Below are 27,310 nucleotides of genomic sequence, written 5' to 3'. Positions count from 1 at the left end.
GTAGTTTTATACTAGCAAGATTAGAGCTAAATGTTACAACCTCAGCCATATTCCTCAGGGAAAGGATGAAACAAAATCCAGTGAGATGGTTTGGAGTTGAGGTTCTTCATTTTAGTCATATCCCCTACCATCGATAGGTAGTATAAGACAGGAAGTCTGTTAACTGACTTAAAGAGCTGCCTGATTTAAATTTAAATTGTATTGTTCAACAATGTTGTGTAATTAGATGGAAAAGCAGCAAAGTCCTTTTATTAGAGATGTCTTTGTAGACAGTAGCCATGAAAGCAGTGGTTGATGCTAATTACCATATTTTGTTTAAACTTCCATCTAAATGAAAGGATCATTCAATTCCGAAGCTGCAACCATACAAAAACCACAAGTGCAGTTGAATTGCTGCTGCCAAGCAGATGGGGCTTTGATCAGAATAAGTTATTTGCAGCTTTATTGTCTGGCTGCCAGGGAGGGGCTTGTATTGAACCACCTCGCTCAGAAGAAGGGGAAGGGGAGAAATGAGTCTTGCTGATCTAAGTTCATGGGAAAATGAATTTTCCCATTCTTAGATTATTTTTGCAGGTGAAAATCCAGTGTTGAAAAGAACAGCAGTAAGGCAGTCGATATCGGGCTGCTGTAGTGAGTCAGATGGGTTTGGTAGGAAGGGATTGGAATGTTTATTTTTAGAGGAATAAAGGAGGAACACAGAGCGTTGAGCGCAGCTGACTGCGTTTTTCTCCAAGGTCAATTCTGTCTAGAGCATACGAGCTAAAACTTGCACTACTGTGCTTTTTCATTATGTGTTTCACACTGTATGGTATGTACAAAAATTGAGCAGCCTCACACATCTGGGATGCTTCCTGCAAAGGCAGTGTTAGAGATGGCCATTTCCAAAGCCGTTGAAAGAACAGGACTGGGATAAGTGAGAAGGAATGCAGGAGAAGGGGCTGAGAGTTTGGGGGATTTGGGGGTATTGTGGGTTTTTTCCTCTTATACAGTATTCCATGTGCAAGGGGACCTTTGTTTACAGCAATTCACTGATACAGAAGCTATTTCCAACTAAGAGTGGAGAAGGAAGGAAACATTACCTGGCACCATGTGAATGTGAGGTAGATCAGTCTAAAAGTGGAAATGACAGCTGTAGAACAGGACTATCCTGGGAAATGCTAAGCAAACTTATTTCCTGTTTTTAAATTATATTGGTTGTTCTCAATCTTGCCTCCCAGTGACAGTCTAAAAGTGAGAATTAATGATTGCTTCTGTGATGTTCTTAGTCAAAAAGTCTGGCCATGAACATGGTTTTATTTTGACCTGTACTGTAACTATCTAAATTCAGGCATTAAAGCTTTCTCAAGCATAGAAATGCAAAGACAGAAAGAAGGGGAGTGCACAGTACAGGAAAAGCCAAACTCAAACCTGATAACTCTGAATTTCTTCAGTGTTGCACTATAAATACTGTGGCAGGAATTGTGTTCTTTCTGAGATGCTGGTCCTGTTCATGTGCATGTTTTACAAGCTGGTGCTCAGTGTTTGGGACTTGACCATGCATATGAAGCTTGATGATGGTTTATCCTCAAAAAACAGATTAGTGGCCTCAGATTAGTTTAGATCTTGAGATCTGTGTGATTGGTAGTTGAAGTGGACTCAAGATAAAACTGTAGACTTACTGAGACTGGTTTCCATTTTCATTTACTCAATGCAAAACCAAGCCAAATCAAAACCAATAATTTAGATAGATTTTGCTTTTTTTCTTTAAGTTCATTAATTTTCTTTTACAGTCACATTTCTTGTAATCTCTCTGAAAACATCTTGCTAGTGCTTTACACATTAGAGGGGTTTCAAAGGAAAGTATAACAATCTAGACCTTTTGTCAGGCTATCTTTAAAAAAAAACCAATGAAAAAGTTTAAAGTGAAAGGGTATTTCTTAGCACTTAGAAATTTTAATTACATTTTATAAGTCAAGCTTTGTTTTAGAAGCACAGCAACACAGATGTCTTTAAGTAAATTGAGTGCTGCCCCCAAAAGAAATAAATATGAACACTATTTTTGTAGTAAACAAAGAAACTGAAATTTGTGTTAAGTCAAACAGATTTGTGTTAAATCAAACAGATTTGTGTCTGATCAAACAGATGCTTGTTTGAGAATTTTTAACCCCTCCAGCTTTGTCCCTGAAGTGAGACCATAATAGATGATATGTTTTAGTAGCTTATGCAGTAGAGTGTTACCAGAAACGTAGGCAATCTGGTGTTCTGGGGGCAGTGAACATGGAGTTAAAGGAATTTAAGAGGGTGCCCCACTGCCCTCAGTGGAGTGGTAACAAATGAATGAGGCACCCAAATCTCCAGCTCTTCTGTAGGGATGATAAACCAAACCTACACACTTAGGAGTAAAGGGATCAAATACTTGTTCCAAGGCTGTATTAATCTGATTTTCTGACAGTTCTTACAAGAATTTGAAAACTCCCAGGGCACAATTTTTGGAAAGTCTGTTGAATTGTAAGATAGGCTGTCTTCCCATCTCCCCCCTCCACAAGTGACAGTGAATAGGCAAAGCCTTTTTGTTGCATTTTTGGCAGCAATATCATTTACAAAAAAATAAAAGCAGAGGGGGATGATAGAAATCTTTTTTTAAAAACTCCTTTCTGAAGGTTTTGGCTTTTTTCCAGGTACAGAAGGTATCAGTGGTGATAGAGAGAGGAGGCATTGGTGACAGGCAGAAACTTTGAGGTTTCCGGTTGGGTTTTTTTTGTTGGCGGGTTTTTTTTCACAATGATGGGGCAATTCTGATTTCTGAGCTGTAGAATTCGGTTTAATGAGAAGGTAAAACTCATGTTTTGGTCACACACAACTCGAATTCAGTGTGTTTCAGGCATAATGAAGAAGTTCTGCTGTCTGGCTGCTGAGAGTGGTGCAGTACATAGCTGAGCAGAGCCGGGTGTCAGGCGAGCACTCGCACTCAGGGCTGGACAGAGGGATACAATGGAATTGCTCCCAGAGATTAGCCTGCTGCTTCCATGTTATTGCCTCATGCCTGGGAACTACCTGGTGGAGACAAGGGTATGTGTAGTTGGCTCAGTAAAATGCTCAGATCAACCCTCAGATTGAATTTTCAGGTGACATATTATGGTGTAATTGAAATACTTTTTGCTATTGAAATAGTCCTTGACATACAATTAGATGCAGTTCCGAGCATTTCAAAACTGAGATTGAAAATCTTCGCATGTTGAAGTTGCTGTTGTAGAGAATAATCCATCTGCATGCTCTGTATTGCTTAAAGACGCGTGCAGATGGCCACTCCTTCCACTGATCCGGAGCACCAAGCCAAGGGCTGACATTGCAATTTCTTATCTTGACAGTACAATGGGTGTTGCAGTCTAATTTACAGATTTGAGAATTAATGGTGAAGTGATAAGAGGGGATAAAGATCATAATCTGTGTGAAGTAACAAGGAGCAGGACAGAGTTGTCATTTACTTTGATGCAAATAAGGCATTTGTTCCGCATTGCTCTGATAGTTCAAATGAGGTGAAGCACATGCAGAAAATCTGGGAAAGTGTATTTGTGAATATTTACCATACCTGTTCATTTATGACCAAGCTGTGCTAGCGACAGATTATGTCTTTATTGGCTGGTTCGTATATTTATATTTGGACATCTTTAGCAGAACAAAATAAAAATGGTTAGCTGAAGAGCACAGTAGTCATGTAGCTTGCTTTCTTTCTTTTTGCCTTGTTTATGGTATTTTATGAACCATTATCATAACAACCTCCCAATTCAGATTTCTGTTCTTATTGATCAATTAAAAATACAAAGTGATAGCTCTGTGCCTGCTGTAGTGATAGTTTGGAAATAAGAAATACAGTTTGTTTTTTTTTAACCGGGAAGGAAGAAGAAGCAAACCGAATGGCTGATCATGTGTCAGTAATCTAAAACTGGCAGCAATCCGGAGAACTTCCCAAATTGTTAAGGGTGAATTACAGCCATTTGGCAGGTTTGCATTGGTCGTGCAATGGCATTTAATGCGGTAGCTGGATGATTTCACCATATTTTGGGGGACTATGTAAGATCTTAAAAGTTTTCATGTAATGACTTCAGTCTTTTCAGTCTTTCAAGAAATAGTTCTATTTTTGATACTCTAGTTTAAGAAAAGCATTAAGGATTACTAAAGCAAAAGGCTCTGTGGGTTATGGATTTGTGTTTGGTTTCTGCAAAGCTGGTGGTGTATATATGGGTGTCTTCTGATTTATGTGAGGAAATGAGTGCTCCCCAGGTTGAGGGTGAAATCGGAGTGTATTCATACTGCTGTACAGAGCTTCTACCTGTAGACTCTCACCTAAAAGCAGGATTCCCATACAGCTAAAAGTGACACATACCTGTTACCTGACCCCCAGCACGTAACAGTAATTGCCACATAACTAATGAACTCTAGATAAGCATGCCTAGATCTGTGTAGACACCCTGGTGAGTGCCCAGTGAAAGGACAGGAGCTCTTACTGTCCTGGTTTTGAACACTCAGACCTTGTGGGCTCTGGGCTCTCAGCCACACCTCTGCAGCTAAGCTTGGTCAGACTGCCACAGCTTGTGCTGACCTCATTTTATAAACATACCTGTTAACGCCTCTGAATCACAGCAATCTGAGAACCTGTTGATGTGGAAATGTTGCTCCAGGAAAGATTTTAATCTGCATGATGAGCTTTAATGTATGTTTTGTCTATTCAGTGACCATCGGTGTCTCCATGTGCAGTGAGTTGTGATTGACTTCTGTTTTCTGCATAGTAGAATTTTCTTTACGTTATGTTCAAAGAGCAAAATTTGTGCAAACAAATGTTCTTCATACACATGGCCAATCTGCCACTCATTTCAAAGTGAGTCTATTTACAAAATAGGCGTAATTAAGGAAATACTTTTAAAAATACCTGTCCTGACAGTTTATAGCAGTTTTGTAGACTTTTACCACAACATGAAAACTTCACAGGGAAAGCTTTAGTTGGGTATCAGCAGCATATTTAATCTAAATGTGTAGTTCTGTGCTAGATGCACGAAAATGCATGTAAATCTAATTTTCTAAAAATAAGAAATAAAATAACAGATCCTCATCTAAGAAGGCTTTCATCCATCTCACTAAAACCAATCTCTTTCAGAGTAGGTTCACTAGAACACTGATTAGTTTCACTAAATTGATACTTTTTTGTTCTGCTCTAAGAATATCGCCATGGTGAATTGCTTAAAGAATTGTTGTTAACACATACATTGAGGATTACTTTTTATTTTTTCTAGAAAGAACACAATTGTGCATTTAACCAATTCCAGGATAGTTTTCTTGTTTAGAGAGAGCTTTACTTTTGCAGAAGAGCCTTGGAGGGACAGACTGCAAAGGAAAACAGGGAGAGCTTCCTCCAGGTTGTTTTGCTAAGGAGTGTTTTTCCTTTACAAGACTTCCCCCTCCCTGTTGGCTCAAGGTCAGTAGTGACTTTCCTGGCTTGCTTGAAGCACAGCAGTAATGAGAACACACTACTGGAAATGTCTTTGTCTGTTGCCCTTGGAATTTGTCCTTAAGGAGGGGGTTGTCCGTAAATGCGTGGATGAGAAACATTCAGCCTTAGCTCAATTCCTGTTCCTTTCATTCACCGATTGTGGAATGGGAGGCTGCACGTGTTCCTTGGGCTTTCTGCAGGTTCGTGCCTCTGTCCCCGCGCTCGCTGACCCTGCGGGAATGTCACAGGGCAGCGAACAGGCGACAGCCAAGCTGAGCTGCACCAGCCTTCATTCTGCTCCTCAGGGCTTGTCCACCACAATTCCTCCAGAGCTCGACGTTAACTCGCACTTTGGTACATTGTCTTGAACATCAGTTAATCCTTGTCCTTGTTTTAAAGCTGATTGCTAAACCAACTAACAGATATTAATTCCTGTGCTCTGAAATGAAAAAAAAAAAAAATGAAATTATGAACAATAATAAATGAAATGAAGAATAGTAGAAAGGAACAACAATAGATTCCATAATATCAGCTTGGTTTTAGCAAGCATCTTTTCCTTGCTGTGTGGCATGATGGTATAACTGGAGCTCTCTGCACTTCTACTCGGTTTTCTCCTGGTATCTCTGCCCTCGGAGAGAAACTCCCAGATAAGAGAAGTGTAACCAGATGCCCTCCTCCCCCGAGCTTGATCACTTTTTTGTTTTTCTAACTCACCCCGTTGTTAGTGTTTCCTAGCAACTTATGGGGGGAAAATTCTGTAAGTAAAAAGGAACAAAAGGAAAGAAACCTAGCCCCCAACAAATGGTTATGTTGAGATTTTGTTATGCATATAATTTTGGCCACTTTTTAATTTCTTATGGCCCAAATTGGTTATAAATGGCTCTACACTTAATATTAAAATTTTTTCCCATCAGCATTTTAAGCTACTTGCATCATTGTTTCAATGTTACATAATTAAATCAGATCTTGAATTTATTTTAAATTTTCATAGATACGTTTAGCATCTTGATTTCAGAAATCTCGTAAAGAGATTATCCCTTACTGAGGGATCAAAACTTTTTCTGTAATTTTGTTGGCAATATTTTTTTGGGGATTTTCCTTACCTAAATTTTTCAGGGTGTAATTTTGGGATTTTGTTTGTTGATTGTTCTGTTTGTTTTGTTTTGAGGACAATTATTAGTGAACAAACTTTTTCTGTAGTGAAAATCTGTAAATATATGCGGTTGAACTAACATTTTGAAATGTTGATTGAATTGTATTTAATTTTTTCAATTATCTGGATCCGCTTTACCAGGGAAAAAAAAAGTTTCTCAAGAGTTCCTTATTGAAAGTCAAGTGTAACTATCTCGAGGCCAGAGAGAGAAACACATTCACAGAGAACCACGCCTCAAAAGCAAGGTTTCAAACGTTTTCAATGGCAAACGAGCAATTATTTAAATAATAAAACAAACACCTGCTCCTTAGAAGCCAAACGCAAAGAGAATGCAGTGCCCCCTGCAAGCCCCCAAGGCAGGCACACACTCCTGGGCAGACTGAGTCACTGCCTCGGGAGCTGTGACGCAAAAGGCTCCCCAGCTGAACAATGCATGCACGCTTACAGCTTTCTCTTTAAATAGATGTGCTTTGGCGAGTGCCTCTTTACTGAACGTGCTCTTTCGTGGTTTTGGGTTTTCTGTAGCATCCTCCTTCTTTCATCTCTTAGATTTTGAAAACAATTTTGACAGTGTGGTGTATTAAAAAAAATAGATTTCTGTATCCTGGCGGGGGGAGGGGGAATTGTTTTTGTTTTTTTTTTTTTTTAAACCTAAGAAAATTGTAAGGATCTCGTCGAGGTTGAGTCCTTTGTGTTGATCTAAAGAACTTCAGTTAAAAGCATTTTGAAGTGTGTGGCAACTGCATCAGCAATTTATATGGATGGGAGATCAGCTATATAATAAATAACTCACTGCATATTTATAACTTCTGAAAGCCTACTATCTTGTCCATTAAATAACTTTCTTTTAATTAAAAGAACCCTCTAATTAAGCATGTGGTAATGTTATGGTGTGATTAAGGGAAGTTTCATTTGAACTAGAATTCATTTATTTGCCAACATTTTCACAATACACAATTTAACTCCATCTGACTTGAGCTTTCTGCATGGCAGTAATATTATTAGTTTAATGACAGAGTTGCAGAGTCATAATTCAGCGAATGTGCAATTACAGAGCCTCCTGAGCAGCCTGTCCTCCTCCCTGCTCCACTGGCAGAGATTCCTGGGAATGGTGTCCCAGAGATGACTCACACTCCATGGTTGTGGTTCACTTCAGCATCCCACGGTAATACATTTTAGGGAAGAGAGGCCTGTGGTCCCAAACGATTTCTGGAGGGAAGGTTTGACCACTGCCCCCCTGCATTGTGGCAGGGAATGCTTGTCCTAAAACTAACAGGCCAACAGCAAAATCTCCCTCCATGCCCTCAGCCATCACCTCCTGTGACGGTCCTCAAGCTTTGCTTCACTTTCTTCCTGCAGAGCTAGGGCAAGGGTGTACATGGAGGATCATTCTCCATCCATCTCAGAATAGGTAGGTGGTGAATGCAGTTTCATGCTCCTTTGAGCTGCCTCCGGGGCTCTCTCGAGTGCCCAGCGCTCAGCCAGGGGTGGGGGCTGTAGGGCTGGTTTTCCTCCCTGCTGCACCTCCCAGTCTGGTTGTGCAGGCTCCTGCTGGAGGCATCTGCATGCTCCTGAGAGCTCATGGCCAGCCACTGCCAAAACCATAGAGGGTGTGCTGCTCAGACAATCCCTCAAACTTTCTCTGCTGTCCAGTGCTCTGCTGGTGAATGTGATTGTTTCAACTCATTGAAACAAACACTGATTTTGTGGTAAAGTACCCATTTTGTAGAACTCTAAGCATCATTTGAAATTTAGAAGTAAAAGAAATTCTCTTATATGTTTTGGGATTGGACTGATTGCTGCAGGATATGGGGGGGGGGGGATAATTTGACTCTCCTTCCAGAGGGTTTAATGCAAAATTTTGGTTTCCTGACCCATGATTGAAATAGTTGTCTTTAATGCTTCCTCATATGAAAAATCTGTGGCAAAAGCAGTTAAGCATATGATCTCCAGTAATACATGAAATAGATAATTTTGACTTGGTTTGTGCTGCTGCTGTTCTGTCTACTGTGTGAAAGCAAGGAGAGGTAACAAGATTACAATCTTTTTTTCCCTTTTTCTGAGCAAAGAGGATTGTTTCTCCATATGTGTTTAAACTTAACATTTTAATTCTCATGGCTTTTCTCATCAAATGTTCAGTCCTCCTTTCTTGGTACACCTGAAATAGACTGCAGCTTTGCTTGGTAAGGAAGGCAACTGACTGTTCAGAAGGGGTAAGAAAATGTCTTTCTGACAAAAATGTCCTGGAAATTTTATAGATATGTTTTGTTTTGCAAGTGGGCAGCTAATGTAAGATGCAAATGGCTTTGCTGGCTGAGAGGATCTGCTGGTTTGGGCTAAAGTTAATTCTCTTCCCCTCACAACATTGAGGCTCTTTCTGCTGCTCACACCACCAGTGAGGAGACTTGGGGTGCACAAGGACTGGGGGGAGGCACAGCCAGGACAGCAACCGCAGCTGACCCAAGGGAATTTCCGTGTCAGCATGGGAAGCTGGGGGAAGAAGGAAGGGGGAGCTTTTGGAGTGAAGGCGTTTGTCTTCCCAAGTGACTGTCACACATGATGGAACCCTGCTGTCCTCAGGGTGGCTGAACACCTGCTTGCCTATGGAATTAATTCCTTGTTCTGCCTTGCTTGAGTGTGTGGGTTTTGCTTTACCTTTTAAACTGTCTTTATCTCAGCCCACAAATTCAGTTCTACTCTTCCAATTCTCTCCCCCGTGTGACAGAGTGTGTGGGGCTGAGTTGCTGGTAAGGGTTGAGCTATGACTGAGGGAATGTTAGATGATGGCAGGAGAGGGTAGAACTACATAAATCAGCATCTTCTGTGGCACTGAACTGTATCCTGCTCTGCTTAGATAAAAACTCAGCAAACGAATTTTGGGAGTGTATTAGCATTATTGGTGCTGAGGATTTTTTTTAATGGTACTTTGTAGGTTTATAAAAACAGAAAGGGAGCCTGTAGTATCAGTTTCCCCCAAAGATCTTGCAGAGTGAGTGGCTTTGCCTTTTCAGACAGAAGTTCTGATGAGGTTTAGTGTTTTGCATGTACACAAGATGGGGTTTATTGTTCTGGCACTACAGGCGCATTTGACTGCTGGAACATGATGTAATTATCAGTTAAACTCCGAACTTGGGCACTGAACAAGACAAGATGGCTGTTACATGTCCTCTTTCTTTCTTGTCAAATACATCTTCTGTCATAATGCAGGACTGGGAAGAATTTACAGTAAATTCAGGAATACAAGCCGCACTGAGTATAAGCCACATCTCTGGGTATTGGCAAATATTTCGCTCTTTGTCCATAAATAAGCCGCACCTGAATATAAGCCGCTCTGTGGTTCGCAGCGAGGACCCACGTGCAACAAAGTTACCAAATACTAACAGAACCACGGCAGGGCGGGGGGTTTACTGGCTCAACTAAGGCTGTGCAGGCTCGGCCCGCTAGGGGCTGCTGACGGGGCCAGGTGGCCCAGCCCGGCGCTGCCACTCGGGGCTGGCCACCGCCTCTGGGTTCGCTCGCCCCAGCCCCGCTCGGGCCGTGGCGCTGGCTGGGCACAGAGAGAGCTCCCCGCTCGCGCCATGGCACTGGCCGGGCATGGAGCACCCCCTGCTCCCGCCATGGCGGCGGAGGGTGGGGGCAGAGGCCCCCCCCCCCCCCCGGGCCGCGGCAATGGTGGCACGGGGTCCCCCCGTCTCTCCCCTGGGCTGCGGCAGAGGAGGGAAGAGAGTTCTCCCGCCTCTCTCCCTGCCCCCCGTGCTGCCTGCAGGGAGCCAGGGCAACACAGTAACACTGTAACAATTGCGAAATGCCGGCTTTTACTGGCAGGTGCTTGGCTCGGCACCCTGGCTGGCACGTCTGGGGTTGTAAATGTCAGAAAATTATTCACATATTAGCCGCCTCCGAGTATTAGCCGCACTTCCAGGTTTCCACCAAAATTTTTGTAAAATTGCTGCGGCTTGTATTCGTGAAATTACTGTACTGTTCAAACATACTTATTTTTCTGGACAGAACCATCTACAACTGCAGATATGAAACATTCCATTACGTACCATGTATATGGAGTCCATAAGACATTTCATAATATATTTTGCAGTATACCCTGAGAATATAGTTAATTATTAGAGCTAAACAATGACTTTGTTTCCCTTAAAGATGTCTTTTGTTAAGTCTGACTAAAAGAAAGAAAAAGAAAAATTTTCTCCAAAGAAGTGAAAACAGTTGAAGTGGTTGGAGTTCAGCATTGTGAAATCCATAGTATCATGCAATCATTAATTTAGATACAAACCAGTTAATCTTTCAAATGAAAGGAGCTCTTGGCATATCCTGTTTCATGTACTGACTGCACTTCCTGGTCTCACCAAGTGAGGTATGTGACAGCACTCCTTCCCAACAGGCTGTTCTCCTGTTAAGATCTTTGGATCCTGACATCTAGGAAAAAATGAATTATAAGTGAATAACATGTAGGTAGGAATGCTGTGTTACAGACTATGTGTTGGTCCAAGTAACTGGAGGGAGGAAAAAAATTAGAGTTTATAGAGTCCTTGTTTAACTTCCAGCACAGAAAAATCTTAATTTTTCCAGTCCTGCTCTCCGCGGTTTCCATTAGATGTCCATTTTCCCCCAGTAAATTCAAGGAAACTCAAGCTGTTAACTGGCTTGTAGGATGGTGTTTGTAGCATGGAGTTGGTGTCAAGTTAAATGCCTGCTAAAATTTTAAAAGCAGACTCAACTTAGAGACAAAATATACAGTAGCATTAACTCCTAAGAAAGCCGAAGGTTGTTATAGTGGAAATTCTGGCTGACTTGGCTATGTTGATATGAACAGGACTGTTTGATTAATGACAGCCTACAACTCCAAAGGTGAAAAAACAAAGATATCTCCAGCTGCACATGCAGTTAATTTTCATTTTTTGAGGGTTGGAGCTCTGCTGTGATAGAAATACAAAAGAAATCCTGGGTCTCAAGGTTTTAGGGGCTTTTACACCAAAATTGCAGATAACAGGGGGGACTCTATATTAGTCCTGAATAGTTGTTTTTCTTCTTTCTCTAAACAAATTAACACAGTTTTGTTTGATTTCTTTTTTTGAAGTTGCATTGTGTTTTCTCTGTGCTGATAGGGTAGTGGCATGTTTCTGAATTTGCTCATCTTGATCTCATTCAAAATTCACATGCTTCCTGAATAAAAGCTCTCCTCAAGGTGCTCCTCATCCTTGTTCTTCTATGTCTTGCCGTACTGGTGTCATAACTCAGCCCCAGCTGGTGACTGAGCCCCTGCACAGCCCCTCACTCACTCCTTTGTCAGATGGGGGGAGAAAACGGGAAGAGTAAAAGTGGCAAAATTCATGAGCTGAGATCAAGACAGTTCAACAGGTAAAGCAAAGCAGAACAAGGGATGCATTCATCGCTTCCCCTGGGTGAAGTGCTCAGCCATCCTCAGGACAGCGGGGCTCCAGCAGTGTAAGGGTGGCTTGGGATAAAACCACAATCACTCGGAATGTTCCCTCCTTCCCTCTTCCCCCAGCTTTTCTGGGATCAGCTGTCCTTGCTGTGCCCCCCTGCCCCGGTCCTGTTGCACCCTCACCCCACTCACTGCTGGGGTGAGGAGCTGGAAAGCCCTGTCTGTGTAGTCACTGCTCAGCAGTAACAAAACCACCCCTGCATTCTCTACAGTCCTCTCAGCACAAATCCAAACTACAGCCCTGAACAAGCTGCTCTGAAGAAAATTAACTCTATCCCAGCCAAAACCAGCACAACTTGTGGGAGCAGCTGTTTCTACAATACCACCTTTTCCCCCAGCTGGCAGGCAGATGGGCTAATCCACAAAGAGCCACTATTTGTTCATGGATCAATTTTCAGAGTCTAAAGTGAACAACTGACAACCTTTCCAGAGATGCTGAACATGTCTGTGCCTGGGCAATGTTTCATAAAACAAGAGAAGTCTTTCAAGGCTTTTAAATATTCCTCTTTCTCTCAGAATAGGAAGAAAGACCACAGTAATTTTTTTTTTTTTTTAATTAGGAGGTTGTTTTGTATACTTGAATATGCAAGTGCTCTGACTTCTTAAGTTTCATTCTCTTTTTTGAGAGAGAAAATATTGTAAAAGGAAAAAGTAAGGACTTTTCTCTCCTAGACAGTAGCAACTGCAGTAGTTTAAGTATTTTGCAAATTTGGCAAGGATTGTCTTTTCAGAAGACTGATATGCTTTCTTGTGTTGGACGATGATCTCTGATTTTTTTTGTTGGTTTTTTTTTTTGGTTTTTTTTTGTTTTCATGCTGACATTCCTGCTCCTTATTTAAATATTTGGGCTTTGTTGCCTGTTCAGTCACTATATCCTTGCTGTTGAAATAAGATGTAAAACATTGTGTCCTCTTTTTATTTTCTTTTTTTGTTGTTGTTTTTTGCGAAGCACAGGATGGGCCACAAGTACCCTTGTTCTTTCAGAGTTTAGTTAGCAGTGGGATGTATGCCAGAGTATATCTGACATTGTGTAAACTGCACATAAACCACCAAGAGAAAAAACTCTATTGGAGGGCAGCTTGTTACTTTATGAATCCTGTTTTTAAATCAATCATAAAAGATTGGAAGATAAGTGAATCATGACTGAGTGTGCAAAATGATACCATTGTTTTCTTTGCTCAGACCTTGAGTTTCTCCTGCAGAAGTCAGCCGGTGAACTGTGTCTCCCCTGACAAACAATAAGCCAGAGTGGTATCTAGCTGCAGCCTGTGTTGTTTTCCTTCACAGAGGTGGTACCTCTCGGGTAAGCTTGTGCATTGTCCCAGGTAGGGCTGGCAACACTTCAGAGACAATAGTAACAGCGGCTTGCTGTCCTGTAGGGCCACACTTTTCACTTGACAGCCCAGGATGTCACAGGATTTGTATCGGGCTAGAAGGGAGGAGTGGAAGTGCTCTCCTGGCCCTTGTGCATTGTGTGCTTTGCACCTTTGTTCACCATCTGTCCTTGCTGGAGCTGACTCTGCCATCTGAGGGCTGCCTCCCCAATGCTCTGATCAGATGCTTATTGCATCCTCAAAAAAGGCCCTCACTAACCCAGAGACAAACGGGTGTCTTTGTAAGGGACACACTTCCCCGTCCCCGTGGTGCTTTTGTGCACTCACCCTTCCCAGCAGCCTTTTGTGTGTTCAGACCCCAGATGGTTGCCTGCAGTCACAGCCTTTAGCAGAAGAATCATATTCCAATTGTCTAATGGATAATAAACAGTACTGACTTTGCTTCTGATGTGAATTGGATGTCTTCAAGTTGAAGAAACAAGATCTCCTGGGGAAAATTGCTGAAGATATGTATCATTGTAAATCTCGAATTGGGGAGGGAGGGAAGCTGAATAAATTGAAACTCCTTATTGGGTTTGCTGAGGAAACAAGTACTGCAGAAGTTGAAGATTAAACCCCAGAAAATATAATAGAATTAATAGAGTGTCTCTTATATCCTGCTTTCTATATTATTGCAGCTAAGCAACTACTACAGCCTTTTTTTCTATGTTCTGAATTCACATGGGCCATATTTGATAACTGGAATGCTTAGCAGTTTATTTTTATTGAAACAAAAGGCTTTCAAGAATATTTTACAGTTACCAGAGTATTCCCAGAAATTTCTGGTGGCGATAACTGAAAACTTTTGAGGCTCTCTTCCCTCTCTTCTGCCCTTCAAATAAGGGAACAGAAAAATGTGACACATCTGACACATCCTGAGAGTTTCAGATGGAGTTTGCTGGAGTTTTAGATGTTGGTAGTCAGTCTGAGCAAAAAAAGAGTCCACACTGATATTAGTCAGGCTTAAGTGTTAATTTTGAATAAGTATTCCAGGGTTGGAAAAACAAAGTTGTAGAGTTTTTTGCTTGGTTTGGTTTTTTGTTTGGTTGTTGTTTAATGGGATGAAAAAATGTGTTAATGTACATTTTTTTTAGCTCTCCAAGGCATGTTGCTAGGACATGTTTTTCTAACATCTAAACATAGCTTTTTAATCTTTTTACAAGTAGTAATTATCACCAGACTTTTTAACATACAAAGTAAGATTATGAAATAGTAAAAGGCTTAGGTGTACTAATGGTTCCAGGATATTATATATGCATATGTATTTAAAAATCTCTCTGAAGCAAAGGTGAATGTCTGGAATGTGCAGAGTAACAGCAGACGTGTGTTTTTATCGGAAGGATTTTGAATAAATCCATCTTTTATACAGCTTCTGTAAGTTTTGGGAAATGCAGGATTTTTCTTCCAGAAGCAAGCCAGAATGCAGGATAAACTGTGGCATTAAAAAAAAAAATTTTTTTTTTACCTACCTCTTCATTTGCTTGATAGTTATATGTTGAAATCTCATGGACGTTAAGCACTAAGCAGTTTTGGAAAGCAGTTTTGAAACAAAAGCAGTCTGTTTCACTTTAAAAACTTCTGGGCATTATGTACAAGAAATATATTAGTATTACTTACATTTCCAGAAATACATTATGGGGAAATCTGGGTGACAGACCTACTCAAATGAGCTCATTACAGGATTTGAAAGAACAGCTAATGTGCTATGATTCTGCACACCCAAATTGCCTGTGATCCGAAGTATGCACCTTGTGGCTTTCCACAACTAATTAATTTTGGGATGTTGTATTCACATTAAAAGGAAAAAAAGGAGAAAAAGACCATTGCAACCATTTCTTGCTAACTATAGAGTCAAAACTGTCCTGTGGGAGGCCATAAAGACCTATTCTCTCTGGTTCAATGGACAAGAAGCAATATTATCAAAAGTGTCAGTAACATCTGAATTTCCTTCGCAAGTGTGGTAGCTGAGGTAAGAAAATGAATGCACAGGGACCAAATGCAGCCAGGGAGGTTGGATCAGTCATGATTTAGTCTAAATCAAGGTGAGATCCTATTGATGCGTCAAAAAGAATTAAGTGAGCTAATGAGGATCCACTTGCACTCCAAACTTGTCAGTGTCACTGTCCTGTCCTTTAGTAAAACAACCACATTGTGTACAGTGTCAGCAGTCTTTTACACTGCCTTGGGTTTAGGTATTGTCATATCAGCCATTGTCCCAGACTCTATAGCTATTTCTTCTAAGTGAAAAATCTGTGTTTAGTTGTTCTCTTCACATCCATGTTCCTACAGTTGCATGTGATTGCTGCAATGTGAAGGCAGCATGATGTAGTAATGCCATTGAAATTAAAGCTAGTGCAAGGTATGATTACAGTCATTATTAGAGTTCAAAGCAGAGACCACAGAGTTTGGGATGTGAACTAACCACCAGTCAGGTTCTGATGGGCTTTGTAGCACTGTAATGACTTAAGGAGTCTGACGTAGTTTCGAAGCAAGCTTTAAGCAAATGCCTGTATGACCTGGACTGCAGCAGCCAGCTGGAGGAGCCAGCAGGAGGCACAGGCTCTCTGGGCTTCCCAAACAGGAACTGCCACTTCAGAGACATTCTCAGACAGAGGTTTCTGTGTTTGAATTTAACCACTGGAATTCGCTCCTTAGGTTATGCAGAACCCAAAATAAGTAAGTAGAATGAGTTTTGGATTGTTTTTAGTACTGTAATAATGATTTCTATTGTTTATCAACTGACTCTGTTGCATCCTCTGAGATGTCTCTACCCTGTTTACTGCTGGTCTAGGCCAAGGTTTAAGGGAAAACCCTTCCCTTAAAACCTTGTACTCTCTTGTTTCTGCCTTGGTGGAAACTTATGGTTGTCTTTGTCCAATGACATTTTGCCTGAGACAAAAACTTAAATACCAGCTCCATAGAGAAATCAGCTCCTTCAGATAGTCCTTGAGACCGTGAGCTCTGATGGAGATAACACACAAGGACAATGAAGGGGAAGTTGAGCCACTTTCTTCTTACCTGGGAGTATTGTGTATGTATAGTCTGATTTGTTTTTTGTTTTGGTTTTTTTTTCTCCATATCTGTTGTGTTTGGGAAAGGGACTTGACTGTGTTACAGGTCATGAAGTACATTGTAGACTTTGGAAACACATCTGAGAGTGCAGGTAACTCCGCTTTTGAATAGATGGACTTGTGACATTTTAAAATACTCTACTTTTGAATTGTTAAGTAGTTCTGAATGCCATCCTTATTTGTCAAATTGTGCAGAATCTTCATCCTCAGTTACAAATCTTTGTACCAAGGAAACATTTATGCAACTGCTGATTTCCTAATCTCTGTGGGGTTTTGCCATTTGCTTGTAGGGGGATGAACTCTAAGAAGGTAAATTCTAACTTCTGCCCAATGGCCTAGGGAAGCAGATCTCAGTTTCAGCAGCACTTTGTCAGTTCATTAAGAGAATCCTGGCTTCTTGGGTGATGGTCTTGCTAGGCTCCAAGGAGCAGTGGTAAAGTCTGATTTCATGGCTACCAGGATATGGCCAGGTCAGAATGGAAACATTCCAATAGAGAAGCTCTGTCCAGCCAGTGTTTTGAATGGCTGGAGCAAGGCAGAGGCTTCTGTGCTTCTCTGGGTACTTTCATACAAATGTCCAGCGTTCATGGAAGCAGAGCTTTAGGACTGGAATGCTCTTAACGTTTAAACATCTTGTGTGGGAATTTTGTGGACTTTATCCTACTATAGTTAAAGTCACATCTTCACAGGTGGGTATCTAGAATGTGTGGAAATACAGATTTTCATAATAATTTTCAACTTTGGTTCCTCTGTAGGAATGATGGCTGTAGTATTGCTGTACGTAAGAGGGCTGTTAGAAATAATATGCATTACTTAAGCACCATAAATGGAAATTATGGTGCAATGAAACAGTTCTTTACAATCCATAAATCTCAGATGTGTATTTGTTTTGTCTTATGAATTTCTAGGTGGGCTTTGTCCACACAGTCCATCAACTTACAACTTTTTCTTTGTGGTCTCACTCAATTCTCCCTTCTACCTTTATCTGGAGCTTACCCCAAACTCCAGTCTGGAAGGAGGAAGGATGTAGATACACAAGATATAGCAGTGCCTAAATGGCTTTTGTTGCAAGTTCCTTCTGCCTGTGCTGGGAGCCAGCTCTGTCTGCGAAGCTGGGCAGCTGCAGGGCAGCCTGGAGTGCCAGCAGAGCAGCTCAGCCTGCTACTGAAAACCAGAGCAGATGTAGCCACTCCAAGTACAGGAGTGCCCAGAAACCAGGTGGGTAAAGTATTAGTGATCTGATGAGTTCTTTAGATGGATCACTGGATCAGGGCTGAGTACTTCTGTGAGTGTGCGTAGGAAATGTTTCCTAACTGCTTCTGAGTGGAGTTGAGGGTGTAGGAAGGTTCACCATGCAGTAACGTGGAACTTACCTTGAAGGTGAGTGTGTAGTGGAAGAACAAATTTAGGCAGTTATATTTTTTGGCCTGTTTGCTGTCAGATGCCAAGATGCGACTTCAAATGTTGAGTTCTTTATGTGAGACACAAGTAGAAAGCAGATTACCATCTTCTTGATCTAAATCAACATTATTTTTCCTCACTTTTTCTTAACTGCACTTACTATTTCATGGGCAACAATGAACAACTTTCAACTCTCTGCCCGGCAATTCCTAGTGACTGGAGAGGCAGAGGATTTCTCACCTGGCCCTCCCCACCATGGTGTTTCTCAGTCAAGCATAAAGTGCATTTTTCTCAAGATTTCCTTTCTGACTGTGATTTTTATTTTGTGAGGTAGTTTCAAAGTAGTGGAAGACTTTGGGGAATGTGAGTAATGCACAGTGCTGATGACACAGCCTGGGTACAGCCCTTTGTGATGCACAGCTCCAGGAACCGTACCAAACGGTTAATTTTGTTGACTTTGTGTCACAGAGTTTATCTTGAAAGGTTTGTAATGTTCCACAAATATGTGCCTCTTCCTCCCCTCCCCAGGTATTTTATGGGATCAGCTCAAAAGAATGGGTTGTATCTGTACTGTGCTCAAGTGTGTCTTAAAATCACGTTAATATTTTAACAGGTGATTGTTTCCTATTCTTTTACATTCTCATCTATACACAAATAGCATGTTGTAGCCCTCATTAATCAAAATGACACTTTCTACAGCCTCAAGTGTTTTCACATTTGCACATGAAGCGTGTTCCTAAAACTCTGTGTTGCCTGATTGATCTCTGCATTGTGCACTTTTCAGACCTATGTGTCTAATGCTGTCTGAAAAGATACAAAGCTTAACTTCTAATGTGATTTCTTTAATCTCCTTTTGTAGAATTAGTATTACAAACCATGTAGAAAGTCTTTCAAAGTTCACTTTTTGCATCCAGCTTGGCACAGGCATGAAGGACCACATCCCATCTTACACTGGAAAACACACTGCTGGCTGTCAAAAGAAGTGTTAGGAGACACTGCTGTTTTGGGAAAGGGTGTAAGAAAAATAAGGCTGTTAAAAACTGAGGAAAGCAAAACATCCTCCTAGGCACAGGCTTGCCCCTCTGACTGTTCAGACACGGCTCATTCCAGGGCTCCTCTTCCCAAGGAGTGCCACAGAACAGACATTAGCTGGTGGTCACATCCAAGAGGAGGATTTACATTCAGTAACTTGTCTGCTGGTAAGAGCACAGACGACTACTCATGTCAAGATTTTCATGCAGGTATCTAGAAACCAGACAAAGACTGCCTGAGGGAATGGAAAGTGGCAGAAAGCCTTCCCTAGGCATAAAGAACTGTGGAGCAGACAGAAAACTCCCATTCATCCTGTGCTTTCTATCTACTGTACATCCCAAAGGCTGTGGGGACCTGGAGAGGAACTGGAGTTTAATACACTCTGAAATATTTTGAGTTCAGGAGTGTCTGGAGGCACCACTAGGTCCCCACAGAAGGGGTACTGCCATTATCTGACACTTTTTCTGCCCACATGGCATGTGTGAAACACAGCCAGTCTTACAGCAGCTCGTATGGAGGATTTATTGACTGAAGACTCTGAAAGAATTTGCAGAATTTCCTTTACATTTTTTTTAATGGTTTGAGCATGGATATTTCTCTTGTCTGGCTCAGTTCTTTCCTAAATGCCTGTCTGAACATTTTAGTAAAAGAAATAAAAATACTGTAGAATTAAGTATCAGCAAGAAAGTGGAAGGGGGAAAAATTTCACCCCCTCCATTGCCCGAAGTATAAAGCATAGGCAGAACAGAAGAATTTGAGGAAAAATATGTACTAATCAGGTGAAGAAAACCTTTCTCAATTTTTACTTCCTTGTCCTAGAAGAGACAGTTATTTTATGTCATCTTTCTGGTCTAAGGTCTCTAAGAGAAGATAATTTAGTTTTGCGGAGAGAAGTGCACAGCTTGAGTGGTGTATGTAGCATTTCTTATCTTGAGTGTGGACCCAAGCACTGCGTGCACAAGCAAGAATACATGTGTGTCATCCTGTGCTGGTGCTCCTGCGGGGCAGAGGGGAGGGAGGGCTACAAACTTATTAGGGCTAGAAACCACTGCTTTTCAGATTGTTGTTTACTGATATTAATGAGTGATGGTCGAAGCACTTGCACTTGACTATTTTGTAACTTGCACTGGTTTGACAGGACTTGCCTGTAGCCTTCTAGAAGACGTGCATCTCACCTAAGAGTGTGGGGTTGTTTTTGGCTACCAAAAGTATTAGAGTTTCACCCGCATGTATCTGGCTACCAGAGCCCAGATAATGCAAACCTCCCGTCTCCTGCCGGCAGCCCCAAGGACGCGTGTGCTGAGTTTTCACGGCAGCGCCCGATGGGCGGCACTAATCCCGCGTGCGATCCCGCCCGGCTCCGGCTCGGCTGTGCCTCGCACACCATGAGCCGCCCGCAGGGACTCGCCAGCAGGACTTGGGGCACCTCCCTGTTGCTTGCCCTTGCGAGCGGCACGCCGGAAGATGCTGCTGTGCTTTGCCGGAGGTGCGAAGCCGCTCGCTGTGGCCCGTAGGGCGGCGGCCAGACGCCATGTGAGAAAGTTTGCCGGTGCCCGAGGGCGCCTTCCACGCGTGAGCGGCGGGGGCTGGCGGGGCTGCCAGGCGCGTTCCGGCCGCTCTGCGGGGGCCGGAGCCGCGCCGCGTCCGCGGGGGCCGGGCCGGGCCGGGGGGAAGGGGCGTTGCCATCTGCTGTTAATTCCGCGGTCATTGGATTAGTAACCAGCGGTGATGAGATCAGCGGGATCGGCTTTCGCGAGGGGGCACGGCGCTCCCCAGCTGTGCCGGCTCTCGCATGAGGCGGCGGCGGGCAGCCCAGGGGCAGGCAGCGCGCACAAAGCCCGGTAGCCGCCGCAGGCCGCCGCCCCCGGGCACGGCTCCCGGGCGGCCCGGCCGCCCCGAGCCCGGCAGCCGCCGCGGCGCCCCCCAGCCGCCCCCGGCTCCTGTCGCTCCCTGGGGCACCGCGGGCAGCCGGCGGCGGGGAGCGGCCTCTGCCGGGCGGGCGCGCTCCGGGCGGGGGGCGCGGGCTCCCAGCGTGCCGAGCTCGGCCACGGCGGCTCCCGAGTTTGTTTACTTGTGCTTCGCGTCCCCTCCCCGGTGTCTCCTCTCGGCCGGCATAGCGGATCGGTGGCGGTGCCGTGCTGGGGGTTTGTGGTAAGTTTGCGATGGGCCAGTCTCTCAGTTCCTGGGAATTCGGTGTTTTGTTGCACGGTGCGAGACGTGTTTGTGAGGGGGGAGCGGTTCTTGTTTGGTTGGGGTTTTTTTAGTAGTGCTGGTTTTCAGGCTGGTGTTCGAAGAAATACGCTTGCGAACCGTTTTCTGCTTTATACTGAAGTGGTTTGCAACAGAAATTAGTTTCCTGAGCTACGTAAGGGGATTTTTTCTAGATGTTGGATAACTAGAGGTCTGCGTTTCTCATAAACTGAATGTATGTCACTTTACGCTGCCGGACTCAAGCCCTCTTGCCTAATGATTGCCACAAGCTAATGTTTTACAGTGGTTATTTGGTGCTTTTTCGAGCAGTAAAAGCTAGACCTCTGTTCATGTGTTTACACCAATCTGAAATGCTAAACTATTTTCTCCGTAAAAGTGAGAGGGAAGCTGAACCTTCGTCAAGACAAACCTGAATTTGTATGCGAGACTTGAGTTTCAACAAAGAAAGGTATTGACTGAATTTGCCCTCACGTTACTCGTAAGAAGTCGGAGGCAGGCAGTGGGTTTGCTGTCGCTGGTGGGAGGCTGTTCCTGCCGAGGCACCGAGGGCAGGGGAGCTCAGCGCTGCCCTCGCAGCCCCATTCGCTCCTGGAGGGGCTCCGGCGTCGATGTGGCAGCGTCTGTGCTGGCAGCAAGTCACTTTTATTTCTTTGTGCTTAGGACTTGGAGTGTACACTGCTACAGGGTGGAAAGCGTCCTATATAGAGGGATGGCCAGCTACTGCTTCAGCTGCTGGCGTGATGCTAGCTACAGCCCTTCGGTGCTTAAGTCGTACCTGGTATTTTCACAGTGCTCTGTTTGCCTTCCGGTGACAGAAGCAATCCCTGATAAGCTATCTCCACACTGCAAAAGAGCTTATCAGGAGAAAAAAAACAGTCCCCGAGAGTTGATGCTTGTGGCTGAAACTGGCCTGACTTGTGCAGTGTATCTCGAAGGATGGTGCATTTTTAATGTTGTTTCTGTAACTAAAGAGCCAGTCGGGGACTGAATATCAAATTGCTGTTAGATTATTTGGTGCTGCTGACAGAGAAAAGCCAGATACTATACATTCTCCTAACAACAAGCGGAAGTTTTATAGCTGGCCGTAGTCATGTAAGTCTGGTTTCCTTGGTAGCTGATGTGCCTCGGTGTCTTGCTGCTGACTCGGGATGTCCTTGGATGACCGTCCTGTGCTTCAGTGACCCTGCCAGGACCGAGAGGAGACTCGGTACTTCCCTGCATCACCAGGATGAGAGAACTTCCCAGCTCTGTGCCTTCCTGAGGCCCTCATGTGGGTGTTGCTCTGGCAGCACACCCTGGTGCTGCTGGGCTCCGGGAGCCCTGTGTTCACTCCCATTCCATCCGCCTGTGTGTCTCTGCAAATGTCACTGCAACCAGCTTTGTAGCACCGGGCACTGGGGCTCGGGACTAAGAAAGCAGTGCCACCTTTTTGCAAGGAGCTTTTCAGAGTTACAAGATTTCTGCTTTTTCGGGGGTGTTTGTTTTGGGGTTTTTGGTTGGTTACCTTTTTTTTTTTTTTTTTTTTTTTTTTTTAGAGGTTGTTCGTGGTGGGATTTTTTTTTTAAGAGAAGCATAAACCCCCTGTGAGAAGTGTACTAATTTTATATCTTGTTTCTTGAAAGAACCAAAACTTCTGATTTTTGGTTTAACCGAATTAATCATCTTTAATTCATGTTTCTGCAGCATAGGAGTTTCTGAATGATGGGCTATCTCTGCTAGGACTCCACATGCAACAAGTCATTAACTTCTCAGGCTTCATTGTTGCTGTGTTAACTTTTGTAATGAGTTTTCCACGTACCAAGAAAATTCAAGGCAGCTATTTTTGTCTCGTTTTCCTTCACAATCTCTGTTTTCCCTCCTTCTGTTTATAGGACACTGACCTGTTTTTATGGAGAAGGAAATTAATTTTCACAGTGGCACTCAATGACATGTCACAGGACTCCATGTGATAGTTACTTTGTGATGGCATCTTTTAATTGAGACAACTGGAGAGTTTTCCTATGAGGAGCTGATTTGCTCATACATTTGAGACATAGTGACAGCAATAGAGGAAGAAGGCATTACATGATTTTCTGAGATACTATTAAAAATCCTTGGCTAAAGTGAGTAGCAAGATCGTATTAGATACTCAGCTGTCCCATCCTGGTAATTCTTCGTGGCCAGGAAGAGGAAGGTAGAAAGAGGGATGCCTTATTCAAATTCTGTAAGCCATGCTGTGTTTTAGCTGTCTGCTCTCTTCAGTCTGCTTGGCTGCTCACTTACTGCTGCACTGACATCATCTGCTTAATTCTTTTTGTGCTGGGGCAACTTCAGTGTAAACTTGAGGCTCTCTCAGTGGTAAATCCCAGGTTGAATAACAGTAATGCAGAGTGGCCTTGATGCTCACATCTATTTCCTGCATCAGTTAGTGAGGATAAATGTACTGTTCTTAATAGAATATCCATGTAAAGGAAATCTAGATGTATTCTCAGCAGGTTTCCCAGGAGAGAGGATGGATGTAAGTGTTGCTGGACTTCATAAATCCTCTCTGAAGACTGAGGCGAGACTGATGGTAGAGAGGAGTGGAGGCTGGTGCTGCTGGGTGCCCGCCTTCCTGGCACCATCCAGAAAGCAAATCTGGGCCTATGACTCCAGGGATGAAAGGCTCCATGCTGGCAGAGCTCTGGAAGGTTGAATGTGGTCCATCTAAGTTATGTCAATGTTGTGTGCACCTTGAGGCTAGTGGAGATGCAGGCCGCATTCGTTGTTCTGGGAATTTTAAGTATTTATTAAGCCAGAATAGATCCATTTTCTGTGGTGAAGGCATTGATTAAACCTGCCCCCTGAACAGTTAACCAGTTTTTGAAATCAAAACTCTCTGTAAAGTTTCTATGTATATATTTGCTTGTAATTCTGAAAGTTGGTGTTGTTGGACTGGCTGAAAATCAACAAGTGCTGTGGATTGAAATTTGTCAGACCAGATAGCTGCTTTGCTCAGTGTCTTGTTAATGGGGCTGTGTGCACATTGGTGAATCTGTGTCCCTCTGCACTGCACACAACCTTTGAGAATGACTTCAGGCTGTCTTTCTAACAAGCTCTGTTATCTGACATAGGTAGTGCTGCAGGATAAGATATTAATGCATCGTGTGCTTCCTGCAAGAGCAGTTTATGTCTTTTTACTATTTTAACTTCAGTCAACTCAGGCTCAGGTTGTTTGTGGGGATTGATTGTTTGCTTTTTGCCTTGAAAAGGCATGTGTGCCTCACTCCCACTGGTGCTGGGCTGTGTACTGCTGATGTACTGGAGAGTGCTGCTGCAGAAGGACTGAACACAGCTTCACTGATCACTAACTTTCCCAAAGAACAACAGATGTCTCTTGTTCTGTTACGGTGTCCAAGCTGCTGTTGCTTGAAGCCAGCAGTGTAGTGGACTTGACGTGTGCTCCCTCAAGAGTTAAAATATCTGAAATGGTGGATGCTATCTGAGTCCTGCTTTCAGGTGAAGTTTGCAGTGATGTCAGGAAATGCCTTTTCCTCAGCTGCTTGTACAGCTCTACAGCCCGCAGCCATTTAGATTGGGTGGTGATAAAGTTAAGTCAGTTTTGTTTTGGTTTTTTGTACTTGGAAAGCTGGCAGTATACTCAGTAGTTCACAGCCTATCAGGGAAAAATCCCTGCCCAGAAGAGATTTAAGTGTGCTCCAGTGGCCTTGGTGGCAGCATGGAAAAATGCATAAAGGAGAGCTAGAAAGTGCAGGTTATGTTTTTGAGTAGCAGTCCTGGTTAAGAGAGATCAGTGTTCACAAGGTGCCATGACTTTGGGCTAAGAACTGCCAGTAATTGACTGGTGGTAATTGATTAAATTTTGATTAAAAAATTTATTGATTCTTTTTTGGCTACCTCTGCTCTATTAAAGACTCTGTTGTATTAAAGAGTGCTGGGCAGAGTTGACCACTTTCCATCCTTTGGCTCCCTTTCCACCAGAAATGGAGTAGTGTCTGGCACTGGCCTGTTGAAATGCACGTATGTATATGTTTGTATTTTTTGGGGGGGTGTCTTTAAGTGGATGTCACTTTTGCAGCATTTAATTTCTGTAGCAATTGAAATGCAGAAATTTTACGTAATGTGCTGTGGTTTGGCCATAGCACAGAAGCATGTGAGGAGAATTTATACCTGTTTCATCCTTCATAAGAGGTGAGCTGCCTGGACTTAAACATAGGTGCTCTGTGACAAATCTGTTCATGCTGAAATAATTTGAGTTTAGACCAATGCTGAGCAATATTCTGTATAATTTTTTGCCTCCCTGCTTATTTTGTGTATCTTTGGATTGAACATTGTGGGGTAATCCTGCTCATGACTAGTGTCAGATGACAAGTTTTATTGTGTTGCATTGCAGAGTGTGGTGACTTAGCAACTTTATCTTTGAGGATTTGTCAGAGGCTGAAGGGACAAGTAAGCTTTGGTGTGCAGCATGAAGTGCAGCAGTGTAGGAAATCCATCTTGGAGCTGATTGCTGTCTAATTCTTTCAAGCTGTACAGCAGACTCTTTATAGATGAGTTTGATTTCTTGATTTAAACATGCATTTCCAAAAGGTTGTTCTTGTGCTGCCTTTCTCATCCAGCCCTTTTGTTGAAGTCTGGTGTACACTTGTCTGCTGTTGTGCCTTTCTGCAGTAACTACTCCTAAGGAAAATTTTGCCAACAGATTTTGAGAAAAACATCAGTTGTATTTAGTGTCTCATCAGAAGAATGAGGATTTGCTTCCTGCAGAGATGGGTCCATGCCCTGAGACCTAACCATGGCCCAGACTGCAGGAGCTTAGCTTTGTGAGAGGGGAAGCGAGGTCAGTACCTGGAGTTCAAGCACCAGCTACACCTCACAGCAGCAACCTCAGGGAGCCTTTGTTAAAAAGGGTGTTTCTTGAATGTTGAAAAAATCAACATATTTAGAACTGCTTTTTTAAGGATTATTAATCATGCAAGAACACTTATATAGCTTTAGGCATGGAACAAGGTGTGATTTTTAAATTTTGATGAAAGGTTTATGTACTTAATTATCATTCAATTTTAACTGCTTCTTCTGTCTCTGTTTGAAATGAATACAGAAACAAATTACCTCCAGCAGAAGGATACCTTTTTTCATTAGATATTGGAAGTCATAATTTAAAAAAAGATCCACATTGCACAGAGTATTTGCATCAGTGCTACATTTCATACTGAGAGTGTGCTGTCCACAGAAATCCCTAAGTGGTGGTTGGAGGCATAGTCATGAGCTGTGTGTTGGTTCTTTGTTTTTCTGTAAGAATATTCTAAACAAGAGTTTTGCTCTGGAAGGATGAAAATGGCTTGGAAAGAAGTTGGCTGTTGTCTTTGAACACTGAACTAATTCTCAAAAATTTTGAGCTTATTTCCTAATTAAACTTTTTCATGATAGAAACCACACAAAATGAAGCAATAAATTCACAGTGTTGTCAACAAGGATTGTATTACTTCACATGTTAGAAAATGCCATGACAGTCAAATCTATATCCATAGCCAAAGAAACAGTTAGTTAAAGCTCAAAATTCCCTTTACCACTTAAACTACTTTTCGAGTTACTAGTGAAATTATAAACAGTTTCTTGTTTTGAGTATAACTTTAGGGTAGTTTGGACACACTCAGTAATCTGGGGGCCATTACTGGCACTTTTGAAACTTTGTTTTTCCAGTGTTTTAGACTCCTTTTCCAGATTAAGCTCTGCTGTCAATTGCTTTTGACAACAGAATCATGGCAGTGTTGTGTAGTGAGTGGTTGCTTTAAAACAAAGTTTACACATTAATTTGTTTGTACTTGTATTTCTTGCTCAATGATGTCATTGTATATAATTTTGTAATATGTCCTGTGTTTTACTCCATTTATGTGAATTGTTGGCTTAAGTTATAAATAATTCCAAAATCCAGAGTAGCTGACCTGGAGATTTAAGAATTACAATTGAAGCCTGGTCCTTATGATATTTGCTGTTTGTGGTATTTTCTGGCAGCGACGCTTTCTTGAGCTTAAAAAAAACCCATCAAAATTAAAATTTATTATTTCATTTATTTGATTATCTTGAAAGTTAATCCTAATTTAACTTGTAAAAAGGTGTACTTGTGGATGCTCAAATTTGTGTGACATCTGTGCATGGGGAATTGAG

At 42.6% G+C, this 27,310-nt stretch overlaps 1 protein-coding gene across 5 annotated transcripts in view; it reads left to right on the top strand.

Annotated features, from left to right (window-relative positions):
• SPSB4 (splA/ryanodine receptor domain and SOCS box containing 4) overlaps positions 1-27,310 on the top strand; it is a 146,679-nt gene that overhangs the window by 49,418 nt on the left and 69,951 nt on the right. The window contains exon 1 of one of the 5 annotated variants that reach the window (XM_033069313.1): positions 20,314-20,438. The exons of 1 other annotated variant lie outside the window; for it this stretch is intronic. The gene's annotated coding sequence lies outside the window, so the exon portion shown is untranslated. Of the gene's footprint in view, positions 1-20,313; positions 20,486-20,650; positions 21,104-21,537; positions 21,612-27,310 lie in introns of those variants that run through there. 3 more of the 5 variants (XM_033069311.1, XM_033069310.2, XM_033069312.1) reach the window with 3 other exon arrangements.

Source organism: Catharus ustulatus, chromosome 10 (genome assembly GCF_009819885.2).
Source record: "Catharus ustulatus isolate bCatUst1 chromosome 10, bCatUst1.pri.v2, whole genome shotgun sequence".
In the NCBI taxonomy this organism is placed as follows: Eukaryota; Metazoa; Chordata; class Aves; order Passeriformes; family Turdidae; genus Catharus; species Catharus ustulatus.
This window is presented reverse-complemented; position numbering and strand designations above follow the sequence as displayed.